The 20,235-nt window shown below is 38.8% G+C and overlaps 1 long non-coding RNA gene across 2 annotated transcripts in view; it reads left to right on the forward strand.

The window, feature by feature from the left end:
- Positions 1–20,235, forward strand: part of LOC109498181 — a 499,178-nt gene that overhangs the window by 417,282 nt on the left and 61,661 nt on the right. The window contains exons 10-11 of one of the 2 annotated variants that reach the window (XR_006595590.1): positions 5,422–5,501; positions 7,074–7,177. The exons of the other annotated variant lie outside the window; for it this stretch is intronic. This is a non-coding gene — a long non-coding RNA (uncharacterized LOC109498181). The remainder of the gene's footprint in view (positions 1–5,421; positions 5,502–7,073; positions 7,178–20,235) is intronic. 2 annotated transcript variants of the gene reach the window in all.

Here is a 20,235-nt window from a genome sequence, read left to right on the forward strand (position 1 = left end):
TCAGAGTGATGCAATCTGAGAAGGTCTCAACTAGCCCCCGCTGGCTTTAAAGAAGGAGAAAGGGGGCCATAAGCTGAGGAAGCTGGGGAGCATCTAGAAGCTGGAATAGGCAAGGAAACAGATTCTTCTTTGGAGTCAACAAGAAGGAGGCTGACACCTTGATTTTAGCCTCATGAAACTTCTACAGAACTGTAAGATAATAAATTTGTGTTGCTCTAAGCCACTGAGTTTGTGGTAGTTTTGTATAGCAGCCATAGGAACCAATATGTATATCAATCTGTGTGCATGCAAATTGATATAAAAATGTTGTTCAATTACCGTTAAGGATGCATCTAAAAAAGAAGAGAAGTAGTTTTTCTATGGGAGTGATGGTGGGGCTTATAGCTCTACCATCTTTTAACAGCCACATAGCGGTATATATTTGAACTCTTAGGGAAGTGGAATCAACAGGGAGTAAAAGTAGAAGTTGGCATTAATTCCCCAATACCACTTACTTCACATTTTGGAAATCCAATTTAAAACTATAGACTCATGGGATTGAATAATGGACTTGACAAAGTATTTATTCTGCTCTGGCTGAGAGAAGTGGAGGTGGGAGTTGAGGGGTGGAGAAGGCAACACCGTCCAAAGCTAGTGCTCATGCCATAGGACTTGCTTCTAAGAAAGGAAGACACTTGCATTGGTGAATTTTGAGAATTCTCTGATCTGCCAAACAAGTACTTATTGAAACTTTCAAAGTCAGATTCCCCTTTGATGCCAGAAAAATTATATACATTCTCTCCTTTCCCCAATTTCACTCTCCTTTTCTCTCTTTTAAACATTTTAACTGTAAGGCATGATATTGCTAGTATTGTTGAGTTTAAGTGGAAACCTAACATGCGATATTTATTTTTGTGATATTATTTTTGAAAAAAAGTAGAAAATAATGAGTGCTTCCAAAAATATTTTCCCTAGTGAGCTTGCATTTCTTTTGCTTTGTTTTTGTTACTCTGATTTGATCTCTGTATGGACTGTGGTTTCACAGCTGAGGCTATGCTAAGCCTGACCCTTCCAAGAGAGTAACACTTTTGTATATTCTTTTGGCAAAATACATATTCAAAGATTGATATTCCCACTTTTCTTGGGTGCTTTAATGGGCAGTTTGACTCGACATCACAGTTCTCAAAGTCTAAGAGGATATCCTAACTTGGACAAAAAAAAAAAAAAAAAAAAAACAAACATATATACAGGGTTAGGAAAAAATACAATGTGTAGGAGCTAAAAGGCTTGATTTTCTTGGCTGGCAAAATATATTTTATGCAATTCCAGAGTTGAAGTAAAGACAAATGAATGTCCCCATAGTGTAATCACCGAGTTGAAAAATCAGGTGACTTCAGACTTCAAATTCCCTTTTAGCCCAGTAAGTTTTTATGGTTTTTTTTTATATTTTGGTTGGTGGATGAGTCAATGTTTAAATGGTCATTCATCATTTACCATATAAAAGAAAAGCTATTACCTGAAACTCATTTTTACAGTTGCAGGAAAACAGAAATAATCATTTTCAAGGACCTAAAGCTGTTTCTTGAACAATGTCATCATTTTATCCTTTTTTTACTTACTATTTACTTATATATGAGCCAGTTTTGGAGTCTGTGCCCTGCAAGTTCTGGCTGTAAACAGTTTCCACCAACTTCTTGCTGCAGCAAGTGAGGAAAGGGAATTTGACTTTCCTGAAATCAGAGTTATCTTTCAGACAGACTCAAAGAACTAGACCAAAGGCATAAAGGCAGCTATAAGCAGGCATGGCCCCCATCATGGGCCATGCAGGGTTAATTCTAGATAGCTAGGAAACTACATAGTTGGGAGGCTATTAAAGTGTGTCTACAGGAAGTTATTGCCCTTATTCGCAGGGTGACCCTGTGGAGTTTTTCCAGATATTTCAATAATCATCATTTCAAATGTATAGATCTGAGTTTTGTGAATATTTTCTGTCTTTTCTATGAATGAAATGAAGTAATCTATTGGTATGCATAAAGTAATAATGATATATAAGGAAGTTGGACAGTGGTCTTCATGAAAACTGATAAGAGTGCCTTCATGGAAAGTCTACAGGAGAGAGGGCTTGGTGCTTTAGAAAGAGTATAGACACTCTAGAATCACCTAGACTTGGTTGCAAGTCTTCCTCTGCTGTTTAATAACTGCGTGAATACAAGCAATTTAGCGGACCTCTTTTGGCCATATTTTTCTTAAGTTCATAAACAGGAGAAGTAACACTGTATCAGAGAGTAGCTGTCAGTGTGAAATAAAACATTCAAAAAGCCCTGCTAAGCTAGCTGATATGCCATAGGAGCTCAATAAATGTTAACTCAATCCTGCTTAGTCACTCTGAGATCCAAGAATTCTCTTTGGCTGGGTCAGAACAACATGCCAAGTATGGATACTCTTGAAATATGATCCCGGGCTAAACATAATTCAAGCCTACACTAAACCATGTGGAATATACATAATGTATCTTGTTTTAGTCCCAAATCCTCACCTCTCTTTCTCTCTTCTAGGAGCACCTGTTGGGTACCAACCCAACAATATATCAGGGACCATGCTAGACCCTTATATGTTTCATTTCCTTTAATCATTATAACTGAAATAAAGGAGCAGTTGTTTTCCAAGTTACTACAGAGGGGACTGAATTTCTGAGAAACAACCTAGCTCAAATTTGCACAGCTAATTAATCAGAATTCTGTCTTCAAATCATGTCCCATTTTACCAGTCTACCTCCTTCTAAGTTTTGTGATGTCAGAGAAGTTTCTGAGGTGTAGTTCCCATAAATCATCCAGAGTGTTTACCATGGCAAATTAATCAACACATAAACAAAAAGTAGAGTCTTAGTATTACTCTGCAGCCAATGGATATTGGCAACACAAACAATTTTGTGCTTCTCTTGGCTAACTGGTCGATAGCATTGTCCTGGGTGTCAGAGACATGGTGTCATAATATGCCAGGCAGGGAGGAGAACTGCCACCAATGATCAGATGGTCCATAGAGAGAATGTGGGAGGCAAAGCTGGAAACGGGCATAGAACTAAGCTGAAAACAATCACAAGGCTAAGAATGTGGACTTTGTTCTTAGTGGTTTCCTGCCGCTGCCTTGTATCTATACTCATGTCCACTTTTCTACCACCTTTTCTAGGCTTCCAAGAAATACGAGCAAGAGGACAAAGTTACCACATGTACATCGTTTATTAAAGTGTCTGTCCATTTATTAAATGTTGTTCAGATCTGCTTTCACTCTCTGATCAGCAGACCCAGATAGTGTGTAAACACCTAGGACCCTTGAATTCCCTCCCCTGAAGTCTAGACTTAAGTTAGGCCTGAGAAGTTTTCTGTTTTCCCAAAGCCTTTCTATAACCCACAAAGTCCTCCAAGCCCATAGTTTTCATCCAAGGAAATAGAGAAGGAGAGGAAAGGAGGGTGATGCATTAGACATTTTTACCCTTTCACTTTCCCTCCCAAGAGCTGAGGTCTTAGGCTCCCATGTGTCCCTGTGAATCCACAGTAGACTCTCCCTAAGGGTAGAATAGGCATGTAATGGCCAGCAAGGACCCTTTTATTACAACATACATTGAGAAGGTAGTTGCACCTTTATAATCAATTACTTGGGAAAATAAAGAACGAGAAAATTTTAAGATGAAACTAGTAACTTGCAATAGAAGCGAATCTGTATTTTAGTTATCAGAAGGACACTTACGCACATTTGAAGAATAGAGCTAGTGATGCATCTAGTTGGGAGACTCAGCCTCCAGACAATTCTTAGTGTGTTCAATGGGATTTAAGGACCCATTGAAGTCTTTATGCAGCCTCCCCACAGGGGACAGACTCAACCACAGGTCAAGAACCCCTACCCATGGTAATGGGGAGCTACTGAAGATCATGATGAGTTATAAAAAATGATGTTTCAAGGAAATTGAAAGATCACTAGAGATATAAGAGGCTGACTATAGGGAGACTGATTGATGCTTACATTATTCTAAGTATGAGGTTTGGGGGTCCAGGCCTAAGTAGTAGCAACAGAAACAAAATTTAGTTGACAGATAGAGAGGATTGGTACATTTGTTTTTTTAATTTATTTTTATCTTTTGCTACTTGGATGTTGGAAGAAAATGAGAGACTCCAACTTTTCAAGTCCTAGTGATAGGGAGGATGATGGTAGTGAACCATCTTCTTTGGGGAAAAGATAACGTCAGCCCCAGCTATCTTGAAATAATGGTAGTATATTTGCTAGGTGGAAGTAGGGATGCTCAGCAAGCAGTTAGAAGTATGTATTTGAAGTTCAAAAGACAGGTCATGACTATGGATGGAGGTTATGGAGTCATTATAGAAGAAACAATTAAGACCATAAGAGACCAAAAATGTTCTCTCTGAGTGAAAGAATGCAGAAGTGGACCAGTTAAAGATGAATCTAGAGTCTACCAGGGCCAGCCAACTCTTCCTGTAAAAGGCCAAAGAGTAAATATTCTAAGTTTTGTGGGCCAAAGGTCTCTGTTGCAACTACTTAACTATGCCATTGTACAGCAATATGTAAATAATAAATTGGCATGGATGTGTTCCAATAAAAAGCTACTACAAAATCAGGTGACTGCCTAGATTCGGCCCAAGAACTTTAGTTTGCTGACCTCTGGTCTAGAAACTTAAGCTCCATGAGGGCAAGAACCATGCCTATTTGGCTTACTACTGGATGCTGGATGAATGCTATGATGAGATGATTATGTCTGTATTTAGCTTTGTTGGGGCAACAGAGAAAACCAGGAGCATCTAATTGTCATGAGAACAGTCAGGATTGTGTGATATAGACAAAATGAAGAAAAGAGTGTGCCAAAAAGAAAAGTCTAGCAATAATGATGACTCTGATAGATTTTGAAGAATGAGGAGTTAGAAATTATTTTGGCAATTAAAACAAGTCAGATACTGAGGTATACATGATAAGAATAAAAGGTCACCGGAAAGGTATCAAAGAGAAGATAGAGCCATGCAAAATAACCTGGGTGTGGGACACAATTAGCTTAATGAAGGAATTTGCATGGTTTAACTCCAGTAGTTAGTGTGCTTAACATGTTTAGATTTTTAGTCAAAAGATATTATTTTAATTATAGCCCCAAATCTGTGGATTAGATTTTTATAAATCTAACAACATGATTTTGCGAACTATTTGAGGGAGAGTCAGTCAAACTTGTTTTTTGATGTTATGTAGATGAAATAACCAGCTTGCCTGATTTTTTTAAGTAGTTGTGTTGATATTTGTCAAGAACTTTCTTCAGCTATTTTTCTCTAAATTTGTGAGCTTAACTTTTATGAATTTCCAACTTTGCATTATGAAGTCAAGATTAAACATATGATTTAAATATTTTCATTTTATTATCAGTTTCCAACATTTACTTATTCCTTCCAGATTATCCCACACAGAGCTGTTGGAATTACTCCATGATGATTTCAAAGAAAATTTTCTTCTCTAAACACTCTTATCCCAAGGTAAATTGATGGATTTCTGAAGAATAAATTCCAGGAGGAAAGCATCAGCATTTTTTACTTCAATTCAGAGTATTTAATTCCTACACCCTTAACTGTGGCCACCTGTCATTCTAAGTTTATGCAGTAATTTTTAACAATGGAAAATTATTATTTTTTTCATACAATGTTGATCACCTTTGTGTCATTTGATACCTAGTGTGTTTAGTTTGTTATGCCAAATGCAAGTGGGAGAAAAACAACACTATAAACATGTCTAATCATGTCATTGAAGCTTTTCTTGGAATAATTGGAGTGTGATGATGGAGCAGGGAGAAAAGAGGGAATGGAAATTGAGGAAAAGGGTCTCAGCCTGAATTTTCCAAATTGGCTATTTATCTGGTTAATTCTTCATCTTTCCTCATCACCATGTCTGAATTGAGAAAATCTTCCTAATGATAATAAACTATGTCAAGAACAGATGGCTGATTTGATGTGATGAAAATAGCTGTGTCAATTGAGGGTATTTTTTTTTCTTACCCGTTTTGCTTTTCATCACTCTGGGGTTGGTGGTTCACGTGTTTTTTTTTTTTTTTTCTTTTACAGAATCTACCCAATGTAATGTGGTGTATCTCTCCCCAAAAACAGAGTAGACCCTTTTCTCTGAAAGAAGGGATGGAGAAATGGTTTACAAAAAAAAAAAGCAATTATCACTTTTCCCACCTTTTCAGCTTTAGCTAAGTTACTTTTGGAAGGATCAGTTTATAACAAATGTTTAATGTCAGGAATTTTGCAGTTTCATAGGCCCTGACAGCTTGGCATGAAAAGAGGTGGCATTATGTCAATTGTAAATGAGTATGCTATTTACATACTAATTAAACTTTGCACTAGTGGGGTGAAAGAATGTCATTTGGAGCACCCCAGATATTCTGTTTATATCATTGTTGTCTATATAAAGAGGCTATTGTTTGGCATGTCACAGCCTCATCCCGTAAATGCCATCTTATAACCTTGAAGTACTTAAAAAATATTGCCCCACTGATGGGCAAAGCAAACAGAATCACTGTATCTAAACGCAAAGGGAATTCCCAGATTCACCTTGCTTCGTAATAGCGCCAAGTTTGATGATGGTGGTGGTGGTGGTGATGGTGATAGTAATAGCTTTTATCGATCGCTTCCTCTATGCCATGCCTGTGGCATTTTGCCAAGTGATTTTCATAGGTTAACTTGCTTTCTCTTCAAGGTAAGGTGGGGATAGTTATTACACCCTTTTTACACATGAGGAAACTGTAGTTGTACAGTCTGTGAGGACCTTAGGACTCCATTGTGTGCTGTTATTCACCATACGATACTGCTTTCTGTTCTGCCGTGTCACTGACCCACAGAGGGTCCCCTGATGTCAGATGTGGCCAGGGTTACTGAAAACGTACCAAGGGCAGGAGCATTGCTTATCATCTCAATCCATTTACTTAAGGAAGGAGGTGAGAAACAATAAACAGCATATGCGTATTCCCCAGTATATTATTCCTTATTTATATCAGAGGTACGTGACAAATACAGGCTCACCCTACATACATATTTACCACTGCCTTTCAGCTACATCTTCTCCTATTTTGTACCAAGGCCGGATGCCCAGTCTGTTGGTCATGCTGTTACCTACAATTCCACGTGTGCTCTAGGAACCTGACTCAGGAACACGGGTAATGTGTCTGTTAACTTCGAAAATGAAAAATGATTAATAGCCTATTGAGCAATTCTATTCTCCTGCTTCACGTTGCAGAATGTAGTTTATTGGATTTAGCTAAAGACATTTTTTCTCACTGGATGAGGAGCAGAATCAACGTTATATCATACCTGTGTGGGAGTTGGCGTAACAAGATTTGCAGCGATAAAGAGCAAGATCAGAACTTTTCCTGGCTGGGTTGGTGGAATGAGCTCACCACCCGTGTGGATATTTATACCCCACTGTCGAGAGTGCAGATTTGGCACTCCTTGGCATTGTCAACAGAGTGCTGGTCTGTACTTCTTTCTTCTTTAAAAATGACAGAACAGAAAGCTTAGATAGTTGACATTGAAATCACTTGCCAAGAGAGGGTTGAACATATGATCCTGTAGAGCTTTTTTTTCCTCACTATTTTCAACAATCTTCAAGGTTGAAATAATTCCATAATAGAGTCAAAAATCCAGGGGAAGAAAAGAAAGAAAATATACTTCAGCTCTCCATCATTCCAACTACCATACCACATTTCATGAAATGTGACATAGTTTTGCTCCACAACCTCGCCAAAGGAAAAAAAAAGGAAAAACCTAAATTTTAAGCTGATAACTCGAATGGTTCCAGAGATATCAACTTGTGAAAAGTCACAATTTTGTATTGTGCTGAAAAGCCACCTTACAACACAGGGACTACCATCACTCTTTAATATCCAGCAGAGCCCCCCGCTGTGCTTTGTCAGTCACTAGCAACATCCAAGTCTTCCCGTAAAAGTAATTCACACTTTTTTCACAACACTGTTGCTTTAATTACCACTGAACTCTGCTGATGCTCAGGCAGGCCTGGCAGGACCAAGGGAGGGTCAGAGCCACAAAAGAAGCAAATAGCTTTTTTCCTCCTTACTTTATTATTAACAAACCATCTTTGATGGAAATGTTCCTAGTTCTGAGGCCTAGACTTAACTCTGGGTCCCTTGGTGTATTCATTATCAAAAGAGACCCACAGATGTCATTCTGAGAGACAGAGACGGAGAGAAACATTACCTATAATCCTAATTAGAAATTAGAAATTTTGGCAAAGGACAGACTTAGCTATTCAAAACTGGCAAACACTGATTGCATCTCTCATATAGCTTTCATTTCCCACAAATGAATATAGATTTCATACTGTACCATCTTGCTGGACAAACGTCAATTTATATACTTATTTACTGTGGATTTTTTTGTTTCACGATTAGTTGACACAATAAATCATGTACCAAAGGAAACTACAGAACTGCCAAAATCTACCAGTGCATAAAAGTGATACAAAGAGCCTATGTATGCTTTATAAATAATATGACAGCAATATGATAGGCATAACATCTTATGTGCATAAGGCACCTTTCATTCCATGTCACAAAATATTTCTCCAATAAAACTGTCCCTGTGAAACCAGCTTTCACAGTCTCTTTCACATAGAATATGAGGGTGGCTATCACTAACTTCATACATACTTTTAGGGAAGAAATAAATAGGTCTGTGACCCTAGGCAAATGTCTTAGACTGCTAAGCTTTCTCCTGGCTCTAAAATTCTACATTTAAGACATTATAACCTAAAGTTACACCTGCATCATCAAGTAATTAATGCTACTGTTGTTTATCATTTATCATTTACTAATTCATGAGCTGATTTGTCACCACGGTGCAGGGTTTAGCTCGAGAGTGTGGTGCTATGAGCTCCTTTGCAGTCCACTTGACTCATATTCCGGGTCCCCTATGATTTGGTCCCAACCTTTTTAAATAGATGTCTTTACTCTCATCTATGTAAACCCTATGGTTCAGTGGTTCCAAACTCTGATTGATCATCAGAGTTTCTTGGGGGAGGGCATTTAGTAAATTGGAACATCTTAGAAGTGGGATGTGGAATCTGTCACTTTAAGGGGGTTCTTGGCGTTCCAGATAACATGTTAGGTTTGAACAATTTCTTGAATCAAACTTTTCTGCTTATTTCCTTACTTCCAATATTTCTCAGCATCTTCTGCAGAAATCTTGCTCATCTTTTGAATCCTACTTCAAATAGCACACGTCTCATATAGGATTTACTGGTTTCTTCAGCTGCTGATAGTCCCTGCCTTCTTAAAATGCTGATAGTCCTATATACATTACCCAAGACTTATTAAACCTTGTACGACAAATTGCCATTACCCATATTTTTCTCTTTATCTATGTGCATACGTTTGTCTTATTAAAATATAAGATTTTTTCACCCAACAATAGGTTACAACATTCTTCTTTGAATTCACATAATATAGAGAATGCATCCTAACTGTTGGTGGAATGAGTACCTGAATTTTATGTAGCATGTAAGACTGCAAGCAAAATTAAAACGACTAACCCTTTTTATATGTTCATTTATATGACACAGACCCTGTGTAGCAGGCTGATTTTTTTTCAAAGGTGGCTGACCCAACATATATTCCATCCCATGTGGAATATGCTATCCCAACTCCTTAAAGTGTAGAAAATTATGTTGAGAATCCCCCCACTGAGAAGTGGGGTCTTTGTTCTCATGCCTTAAACCTGGGCACATCTTTATAAATGCTTCAACTAAAAACAGTGTGATGGAAGTGACTCTCTGTGACTTCTAGAGGTAGGTCCAACTCCTTCCTGGATCTCTCTCTTGGGAGCCACACCTTGAGAGCCCAGAGCTGATGGGGAAGGAATCTGGCTGCTGTGGAGCCTCCATCCTGGAGAGATATCAAAGGAACTACATGGTGATTAAAAGACCCTCAGTGTTCTCCGTCCCCCAGCAGTTTTGTTAATGTTTGGGGCCCCAAACATCATGTAGCAGAGAGAAGCCATTACCAATCTTCCCTAATTCCTGATGCACAGAATCCATGAGGGTGACATATGGCCATTCTATGCCACCATATTTTGGGGTAATTTCTTACTTGGAAATAGTCATTGGAACACACCTAATGGGAGGCACTAGAGATCCAGAATGAGTAAGATAAACTATATATCCACTTTTATGAACATTATATTTTACGATAACAAACCAAAACAAATACACAAACAAGAAAGAAACCTATCATCTTGTTAATTTAAACTGTTCTGTTTATTTTAAGGGCTTTATTAAGGCATATTTGACAGACAATAAATTGCACATATTTTGAAGCGCAGAAGTTACAAGTTTTGACATATATATGCACCTGTGAAACCATCACTATGCTGAAGATAATTAACATATCTATCACCCCCAAAGTTTCCTCATCTCCCATTGCAATCATTTCCTGCACTCAAGCAACCACAGGCCTGTTTTCTGTCACCTGAGATTCATTTGCATTTTGTAGAATTTTATATAAATTATAAACATGTACTGTGTTCCCGTCTTTGTCTAGTTTTTTTTTTTTTTACTCAGCATAATTATTTTGAAATCTGTGTCTTTGTTGCATATAACAATTGCTATTCCTTTTAATACTAAGTACTATTCCATTGTATAGATATGTTACATTTTCTTCCCACATTTGTGTTGTTTCCAGTTTGTGGCTCTGATGAACACAGCCGTTGCCATAAACATCATGAGCAAGTCTTTGTATGGACATACGTTTTTATTTTTCTTGAGTAAATATCTAGGAGTAGAATGGTTTTTCCTCTGTACTGTAGCCCAAGAACTCACTCAAGGGAGTGAGGTGGAGCAAACTTAGGGTTCGCCTCATTTGCTTCCCGTCTCTCAGATATCATTCATTTTAGTTGCTTAATGTCCAATGTCTTCAAAGCTGTATATATAGATTCATAAATTCTTCCTTATTTTCAGTTGTTTCCGGTGGGAGGGTAAATATGGTCTGTGTTACTCTGCTTTGGTTCTGCCTCCTTTAAACTCCCTCCAGGTTAAGGAACTAAGAGGCAGAAGAATATCCACCTCTTCTTTGTGTCTCCCAGAAATTTGTTTTACAAATGCTATAGGGCATTTGTGCCCTGCTGTAGAAGGCCTCTGGAGTTGGTCATGATGTCTGGTGTAAGCTCACAGTTTTGCAGCTTAGTAGCTGTGTGACTTTGAATGAGTTACTTAGCATCTCCAAGCTTCAGCTTTCTCATCTCTATCACTTTAACATCAATGAAAACAACAACAGCGGTGGTAGTCATAAAAATAATAGCAACCATGATCATTTCATAAGGTTGGTGATAAGGTTAGAAGACAACTCATAAAAAATACAAAGCACGATGTTTGGAACCTCAGAGGCTCTCAATAAATGCTGCTGATTATTACTTGTATGATTTTGGGACCACGCCCTCAGAAAAAAGAGAAATGGTGTCAGATCCTTGGATAAAAGGAATATGGCAAATAGCCCTAATATTGTTGTGGAAATACTTAGTAATAAAAGGAGGTGCCTCGTACACTATGAGTAAAGGCTCTGGGTTTCATTCCTTTTTCCAAATCCCATCACTAGAGAATTGACATTCTGCAACCTTTACACACAAAAGCTTCAAGAAATTCAGTCAACTCATGTTAGGGATCTGGGAAAAGAACTTAAAGTTCGGTCAACAGAAATGATCCTCTCAGAGAAACTTGTTCTATCCACTAGGGCTGAAGGAGGGGAGATGTGATGTGGAGCCTAATGCAATTTGTAGAGTGAGTTTGCAGAGGGAAGCTCTCCATTTTGAACTGATTGAGTGTTTTCTGATTGTGCAAGCTCAGTAGCCAAACGGGTAGGCGAAGGCAGAGAAGGAACTTCTTAGACTCAATTTGCTGGTGAATACAATTTGTAAATAGGACGGTATTAAATAGCTACTTCAACTGTGTGTGTGTGTTTGTGTGTTGTCAGTGGAGAAATGAAATGGAATCTCAGAATTTTTTCTTTGTTTTATGGCGGTTTGAATCTTCATGTATGACCTGGTAGGTATACACAATGTGGACTGCATGAGAGTTTGAAAGATCTTTAACTGATTGAAAAATTAAAATGATTAACATTAAAACCACAACAACCACTTTTTAAGGACACTTCTTGAAATTGTGTCTATGCCAAATGCAAGGCTCCCGTGCGCTCTGATATGACTGGGGCCACCTGAAGCTGGTGAAACAACAAAGAGGAACTTTGATGCCCAAACAGGATCTCTGGGTTGTAAGACAGCATTTTTGATACTTCTCCTTGTAATACTGTTTCTAGATCCAGGCAGAAGCTGCCCCTGCCTTAACCCGGTGCTTTGCTGAGCTCATTGTGTTACTTCTTGGTCCCATTTTAGTTCTCATTAATGAGTCAGTTGTGCAAAGTACCAAGAAACATTCCCAACTGGATCTTGAACTCCTGCCCCCTTCTAGGCCATGCTCAAGATATACTAGACCCCCAAATTCCTGACCCAGGTGGCCCTAAACCCACTTCTAGGGTCTGTGCAGTCCTCTCTCCTGGGTCCATTTTCTCAGAGGTGGACCTTACCAATGGCCTCTACACCCCCAAGAGCTGAGTTGTGGACTGAACATGGAAATGTAGGAAGATGTGTCCACACACATTAGGAGCCTCATAATGCAGGGATGGGAAGAATAGGCTGGAGTAAGGCTTCCCTCTTCTGCCAATTCCAACAAAGAACTCCAGGGGCCCAAAGATTCTAAATTGACACCTGGACTTCTGGATTGTCATTGCATTGTTGTTGTATCCATCAAGATAAGAAGATAGAATCCATTTTAGTCAATAGTTTCCTAGTTTGAATTGTAATGTTAAAATATTTTGCCATTGCAGTATGTGGGCCTCCCTTTGTGTTCTTCCTCCAGGCCCTTTAAATGTTAGGGGTAATTCTTACTTTGTGATAAGTTTTTCTTTCTCTTAGTTGCTTATCTTCTTCCTGAACAATGGAAAGATAAAACAGAGGTCAGAGAGACAAAAAACTGATGAGTCAGCCAAACCCTTCTGTCCTAAGGTGTCTACTTTACTATCTGTTGTGTAATCACCACATCTGCAGCCTTCACAGACGATGAAATGCTTTCTTCTTTGGCACCTTCGGAGGAGGGTCAGTAGCACGGTCTTTAAGTCCCGGAACCCCTGGGTTCCTAGTCAGCCTTAATGTCTTCCCCATCCTCTCCACAAGCTATTTGAGATTCTCCACCTGCAGCATGGTTGCCAGTTGGTAATTTTCCCATAAGAGATGTCATGTGGTCTCAACAGTGTCTATTGCCATCACCCTTTCCCCTCGTCCTCCTGCATCCACCTCCCAGTGCTCTTGGTTACCTTTGACGTACCCACCACGCACATCTGGGGAGGTGGGGGGGTTCCTCCCCAGAAATGTTGACTTCCTTATCTTCTATCTTGTGAATACTGTTGCCTTTTTTCAAGTTGCAGCTTAGGATTTCTCTCTTCTTAGGGAACACCTCTCTGATGAAGTAGGAAGGAAGGAGGTTTGGAGTCATATAGACCTGGATTCCAATTCAGTGTTTTGTTAACTTACTGACCATGTCACCTCACGCAGTTCACTCAAAGTTTCAGAGCCTGAGCCTATCCATAAATAGGTATGGGGACTCTTCCTACATGTCTATTGGGATGATTAGGTGATGTGAGTGATGTAAAGCACCTGGAAGGTGTTTAGCTCAATTCCTGATGTTGATGACTCAGGTCAACATAAGCACTTCTTCCTATGTGTTTCCCTGGTTCATAAAACAAACCCCAGATTCTGAACAGCAACAAAAAGACACCAGGCCATAAAAAAAAAAGTATAATGTATCTAAGGAAGGGCTACCAGCTTTTAATGGCTGGACTTTAGGGTACATTCAGAAAATGTGCTGAAGAGGTAGACTGAAACCACGATGAGACAGGCATTTTAGATTAAGTGAAGAAATTTGACCTACTGCAGTTTCTTAGAATTCCTGGAGTGGATGTGGAAACTTCCCATCTTCTTTAGATAAAGCATAATTAAATATCTTAAAACATTTCAGTTTCATGTATACATGGTGATGATGTGTTGACAAGGAAAACTTTGGGACTTCATTGCCTACAACAGTGCAACAGGTTAGTGTTACCAAAGCATGCTTGCCAGAATATCAATGATAGGCTCTAAGAAAATAAGCTATGTCAAACATGGTGTCGTGCTTTGGATTAAGTGAGACTATCATGTTCTTAATTCACATTTACCCCCAAACTAGATAAACCATTTCATAAGGAATTTTCTTAGTGCTTATATTTCAGATTGAAATTCCTATGAATTTGGGATACTAATGATTTAGCCACATACCAAGTTGGAGTTTCTCCAGTGTGCATGTGCTTCTTCTGAAAAGGAAGAAGGCAAGTTGCCAATCAAAAGGCTAGTTGCAGATTGAAGGCAGAGACCCGACTGGTGATAATTGTTGGCACAGTGTCCTATACACAGACATACTCAGAAAACGCTATTGGGTCCAGTCAGGTCTTCCATATGACAACTAAGAGCCCTCCCTTGAAGACATGGCATTTCTTTAACCTAGAGCTGAAAGAAAGGCAGCAGTATGGACAGTCTCCAATTAGCCAGAAGATTTTAATCTACTTTGCAGAACTAATCGAATGGTTGTGCTTCCCCAGCGTTCACGTGAATTGCACCCTAGCTGGAGGTTAACGGACTAAACAATAGCAGCAGCAATTAAGTGGATGTAAATGAATGTGATAGGCTAATTCTCACAAGGAGAACATCAATGTGTCAGTGTCAATGCTCTGGTGCCTGGAATAAAAGAGGAATTGACTGAAATGAAGAAGGTAATATGTAGCAATTTTGTTCAGATGTATATGCTCCAACTTGACTGTTCGGAAATTCCTTGGATGTAAGCAGGAGGAATAAAAATAAGTAACAACAGTAGTTCTCTTCTATATAGCCTCTTGTGGGAGGGGAAGAAAGAAAACACCACACTTTCATATAAATACATTCAAGGTATTATACCTCACGGTGTACCTTAACTATGAAATAGATTGCAGGATATGGAATTGAGGAAAACACAAATCTACTTACAATAAGGGGAAGGACAGTTTCATGACCTGGGAGGCTGAGAATTCAAAAGAGGACAAACTTCCCTGGCCTTTTTCATATTTGGAAATGGAGACTGATCGACAGAATAAGCAGGCTGTAGAAGTTTATCGCTGCAGGGTTTCAGCAGAGTCTATCTAGAAAGACGGAAGTTGTGGAACAATAGGAAAACTTGAGGTTTTGCTTGGCATTCATCTCTTTAGCACTTTGGTACTTCGGGGAAATTTCTACTTCTGTAGAATGGGGTGTGGGGCTTGGCGGGAATGTGAAATCTGCAAAGATTTCTGTAAATTCTTTAGGATCGAAGCATCCACAAACATTATGTGAGCTGTTTGAAAGAAATGGGGTATTTCAATGCAATGAATATAGCCTGACTTCTTGCTTCCTGCTCCTCAGGGCATCTCAAACTACCTCTGGAATGCACTGGGTGAAGGAAGTCCTGTGTCCAGTCTTTTGGCAGGGGGTGAGCCACAATCTACCTTTCCTCATAAGTCTTCAGAGGACATCCCTGGGTATATTAGCTTCCTAGCCTTTGATGGACATATCATAGATGGGCCTGATTACTATCACAATGCTTAGTCTGCCAAATACCAAAGGATGGAAAAGGAGAGCACACCAGATGTGTAAAGGAAGAAAGACAGCGCAGTGTATGAGATGTAACAAGTCTTCTACTGGAGAATATTTTCTCAAAGGCAGCTGAACGATTAGAGTAAACCAAAGGAAATCGATCAAGATTACCAGAGAGGTATATTGAGAGAATGAAAAAAAAAAATCCATCATCTGGAAAAGAAAGGTGGATATGTATATTTATAAAGTTGTTTTTAGAGAACGTTCAGATGATTTTTAACAAGCATAGTCAGAGAATTCAAAGTTTTGAGAGTAGGTGAAGCCCAGTGAGGACCCAAATTATCTATCATGATACAAATATATTAACATTGAAACCGAAATAAAGCTATACATGAAGGAAGTGACCGAATAGTTTAGTGTTTAACTCTTCTGTTCCTTTTTAAAATTGCTTAATAGAAATCTGTAAGTCCTCGTGTCTGCCGAGATCAAACCTATGACTTTGTCTCCTTATATGAATAAATTTTATCGGGAAAAGTTTGAACTTGAAAAGCTAAATTATAAGGAGTAAATACAAATCCAGGTTTCGTTAACTTAGTTGCATAGCTGATTTAGATCAGTCTCCCTGCCCCATCTTTTGTAGACAAAGCCTCAAAGAAAGGTGAAAGTAATATTAGTGACATCTTATTTGGCCAATTTAGATAGAAGTATTACAAATATGATGCATTAGCAATCCCTTTGCAATGAAGCAAGAGGTGAAACAAAGGTGATGAGTAGTGTAAGTTGGACTCGCATGCCTCGATGATTTCAATGGAATCAGGCATTTTTTGAAGCACAGTATCTTTGAGGTTGTAATGTATCTGACCTGTATATTTACTGAATGTTTGCACCTACATGTGAGCTGACAGGAGGGAAGAAAAGAGAATGTAAAGTAAAAAGCTCAGGTAGTTTTAAATATTATTTGCCAATCAATTTAACACATCTATATACTGTAAAATACTCAAATCATTCTTATGAGCGATAATGTGAAACAATGAAGCATGGGGTAATAAGGTAAAGCACACAACAGACATTTAAAAGGAAGGAAAAGGTAGTGGCACAAGTTTGGCTCCCTTGAGATAGATTACTGGTTTTATCTGGAGGTGGAAGGCAGTGCCTTAGACATACCTTATATCATACGACAAATGTGGAGTTTGAGGAAATGTTCATCTGTTTTGCTATTATTTACACAGGCATATGGTCCCCGAAAGAATACACTCTTGATCTGTATAAACTAGGTAAATCTGTGTTTGTATTATGCTAAAGGTGAGTCAAGAAGATGGGTTAGAACTAGAAAACTTTATGCCTTCCTTTTTTGTAAGTCAGCGAAATACCAGGTCCAACGATTACCATGTTTCTGATGAAATGAAAAAAACAAAAGGTGTGATAGCAGATTTTAAAATAAGTTCTGTTTTTGGATTCCTGATAAAGAATAAAGAAAATAGTATTTAATGTACAGCATGATTCAAAATAATTGAATACTAGAAATATACTAGGAGAGTACATTTTGGGTGCTCCATCCCACACAGAGGAAAACCATATGAGGAAAAGATATGTTAATTAGTTTGCTTCTATTCATCATTTCACTATGTATATCATATCAAATCATCATGTTATATACCTTAATATATTCATCTTTTATTAAACCCAAACAATAAAAAAGGAACGTAGTCTCTCTTTGCTCAAATATACTTCTCTCAATTTCTGAATGTTGCTACCATCTCCAAGGGAGTCAGGAGGGACTAAAAGGGAAGTTGAAGATATTTATCTTATTTTTATGGGAGAAGAAAATGTGATTCACTTACCTGAATATAAACAGTCATCATGCATGGAGGTCAGCATACATAGCCTTAATTTGATTCTTAAAAAGGTGTGATGCCCTTAGGTTTGGCAAAACCAATGTAAAACATCTTGCATGGTGGATAAAACAGTATGAACTCTTTCCATCACGCCAAGAGCTACTCTAGATACTTGATGTATATCATCCTATTACATCATCATAATAAGTCAGTAAATTAGTGTCATTGATTCCACTTTAGAAATGAGCACACTGTTCCTCAGCGAGGGTAAGAGCCTTGTTAATGCTCTCCCAGCCAGTGAACAGCTAGGGCCAGGATTCCTACAGGTGAACTGCCCACTGAAAGGGCATTATGAAGTCGATGATGGTAATATGCATACATTTTGGGACAGCAGTCATTGCATTGAGTAACATTATTATCAGGAAATATCTTTGAGTTTTAAGATCCATCAATACATAAATGGCTTCTCCACAGGTGTCTTGTCATTGGAAGTATTTTAGGTATCACAAAGAATAATTTTATCATGGATCAAAATGGACCAGATACCTGAATATATCTCTTGGGGGGGGGGGCAAAATCAAATTCCCATGTTAATGCAAGGAGTATGATAGAAGGAAGGAAGGAATGAAAGAGGAAGGAAGGAAGGAAGGAAGGAAGGAAGGAAGGGAGGGAGAGAAGGAGGGAGGGAGGAAAGATTAAAAGAAAGAAGGAAGGAAGAAGAAAGAAGAGAGAGAAAGGAAAAGAAAGGGGGCTAGGGTAACATCTGTCACCATTATAAATGTTTTAAAACCTGTTTCTCGATACGGAAGGACATTGATACATTTTGCTAACAATGGTATAAGATATATAATCTATGTATATTCAAGGAAAAATAACCTGAATTAATTGCAGTAGGAGGCCATCAATGCAAAATACTGTTCTATGCAGCCTTTGACCTTTATCAGAGATGAAGTGATTAAATAAACTATTAAAGACACATCGATTAAAATGGATACACTGGCCATTCTGAAAGCCATTCATTCCACGTGGGCTGTTGCCATGTGCAAACATAGAATGTTTTCCTCTAGGAGCAAGATGCACTTACTGATCTGTTGCAAGTTCCAACTGTTTCACCCCAGGTTCCATGCATAGCTTTCTATTGGGTGCATGAGAGCACACTCTACTTAGACTCTAAAATGGTAACAGAGCTACGTCATTCCGAGCGTGAATTCCTACACATGGACCAGGTGTGCTTGCCAGTGGGTTTGCAGCAGGTATTCACCATTCCTAGTCTATGGTCTTAGCTTGGCTTCTTCTAGGAAGGAAAACAGTCTCAGATTCCTAGGATTCTGCATCAGTTGCTGTGTACCAATCCTTGACTTCTCTGTGTGTGATGTGAGGTTAATGAGAAAAGACAGTTTGCTTTTTTTGCCTCAGTGTGTAGACGCCGCTGAGCAAACTTACCCAACTGCCATTTGCTTGAGACTAACTTCTGACATATGGATCAGATTTCAACACACAAGCAGACATGCACTGGTTTCATATGAAGCAAGCGTTCCCCTGATATCCTGTGTACGTAGCAATATATATGTAACTAATCGAGGGTGGAATATACCAAGCTGCACTCACACAGCCGTCCACCTAGGATCACGAACTCTATTCAAGTGAACCAAACTGAAGACAGAAGCTTTCTGTGATGCAACAGAATACTTCTAAGGAACATGAGTGACTTTTTAGTAGACTGAGATGGAATGAAAAACACAGTCACAGTATTTAAGGATGTACTAGAGTAAGAGACAGTGAGTACAAACATCCTCTCCCTGCCCCTGAGCTCCCCCCCCAACCCCCGCCCCCATGACCTCATGATCTTTCTTAGCTTTGTCCTGACAACCTGACCTTACAGAGCTCTACCTGGTCCAGACAACCACATAAACCCCACAAACAAATAGGGGGTTGGTGCAGCCTTTTCGGATTTAGGATCATGTTTAAGCTTATGACTCAGATTTTTCTATGTGTGGACATGACAACGATGGAAAAACTGTAATTTAGGACATATTCTCTTTATCCTTTTATGTAGAATTTCACTTTAATGTGATGCAAATGACAGTAAGAAATACATTCAGTGACTGTTAAAGCCTTCCCATTAAAAATTCTGTATGCATTTTACATTCTAATTCATGTACAGTCAAAAACCCTGATAAAATCACAGTGCTGATTTGGCTGCTGCACTTATCGTATTAATGAGGATACTTTATGCCTTTTGAAAATTGGGATATGGTCCATTATGTGATTGTAAATGATGTGATTGTATCACATAAATTTGTTATTCAATCCCCCCCTCCCTCCAGTCAGCTTTGTATATAAGAAGATTCATTGGTGAGCCAGAACCGAGGGCAGAGAACTGAACTGCAAATTACTTTCCTTCTTTTGTCTTTTTTCCATGTATAGGAAAGAACACAATAAACATGCACACGTGTGCGTGTCAGTATTTATGTATATTATGTCTTCTCCTCATTTTATAACTTTCCCTAAAAACCAGAGAGTAAAGCTCAAAGTGAAAGAAAGGAGCAGACAGGCCAGAGGCTTGCAGAAGTACACGGTGACTTCTCCCACAGCCACAGCTACTCCCTTCGCTTCTGAGCTGATCCTAGACTGAGGATTTTGCTTGAAGATAGATCTTTCCTTCCCCCCTCTTGCAACAAGCGAAA

This window comes from Felis catus, chromosome A3 (assembly GCF_018350175.1).
Source record: "Felis catus isolate Fca126 chromosome A3, F.catus_Fca126_mat1.0, whole genome shotgun sequence".
NCBI lineage: Eukaryota > Metazoa > Chordata > Mammalia > Carnivora > Felidae > Felis > Felis catus.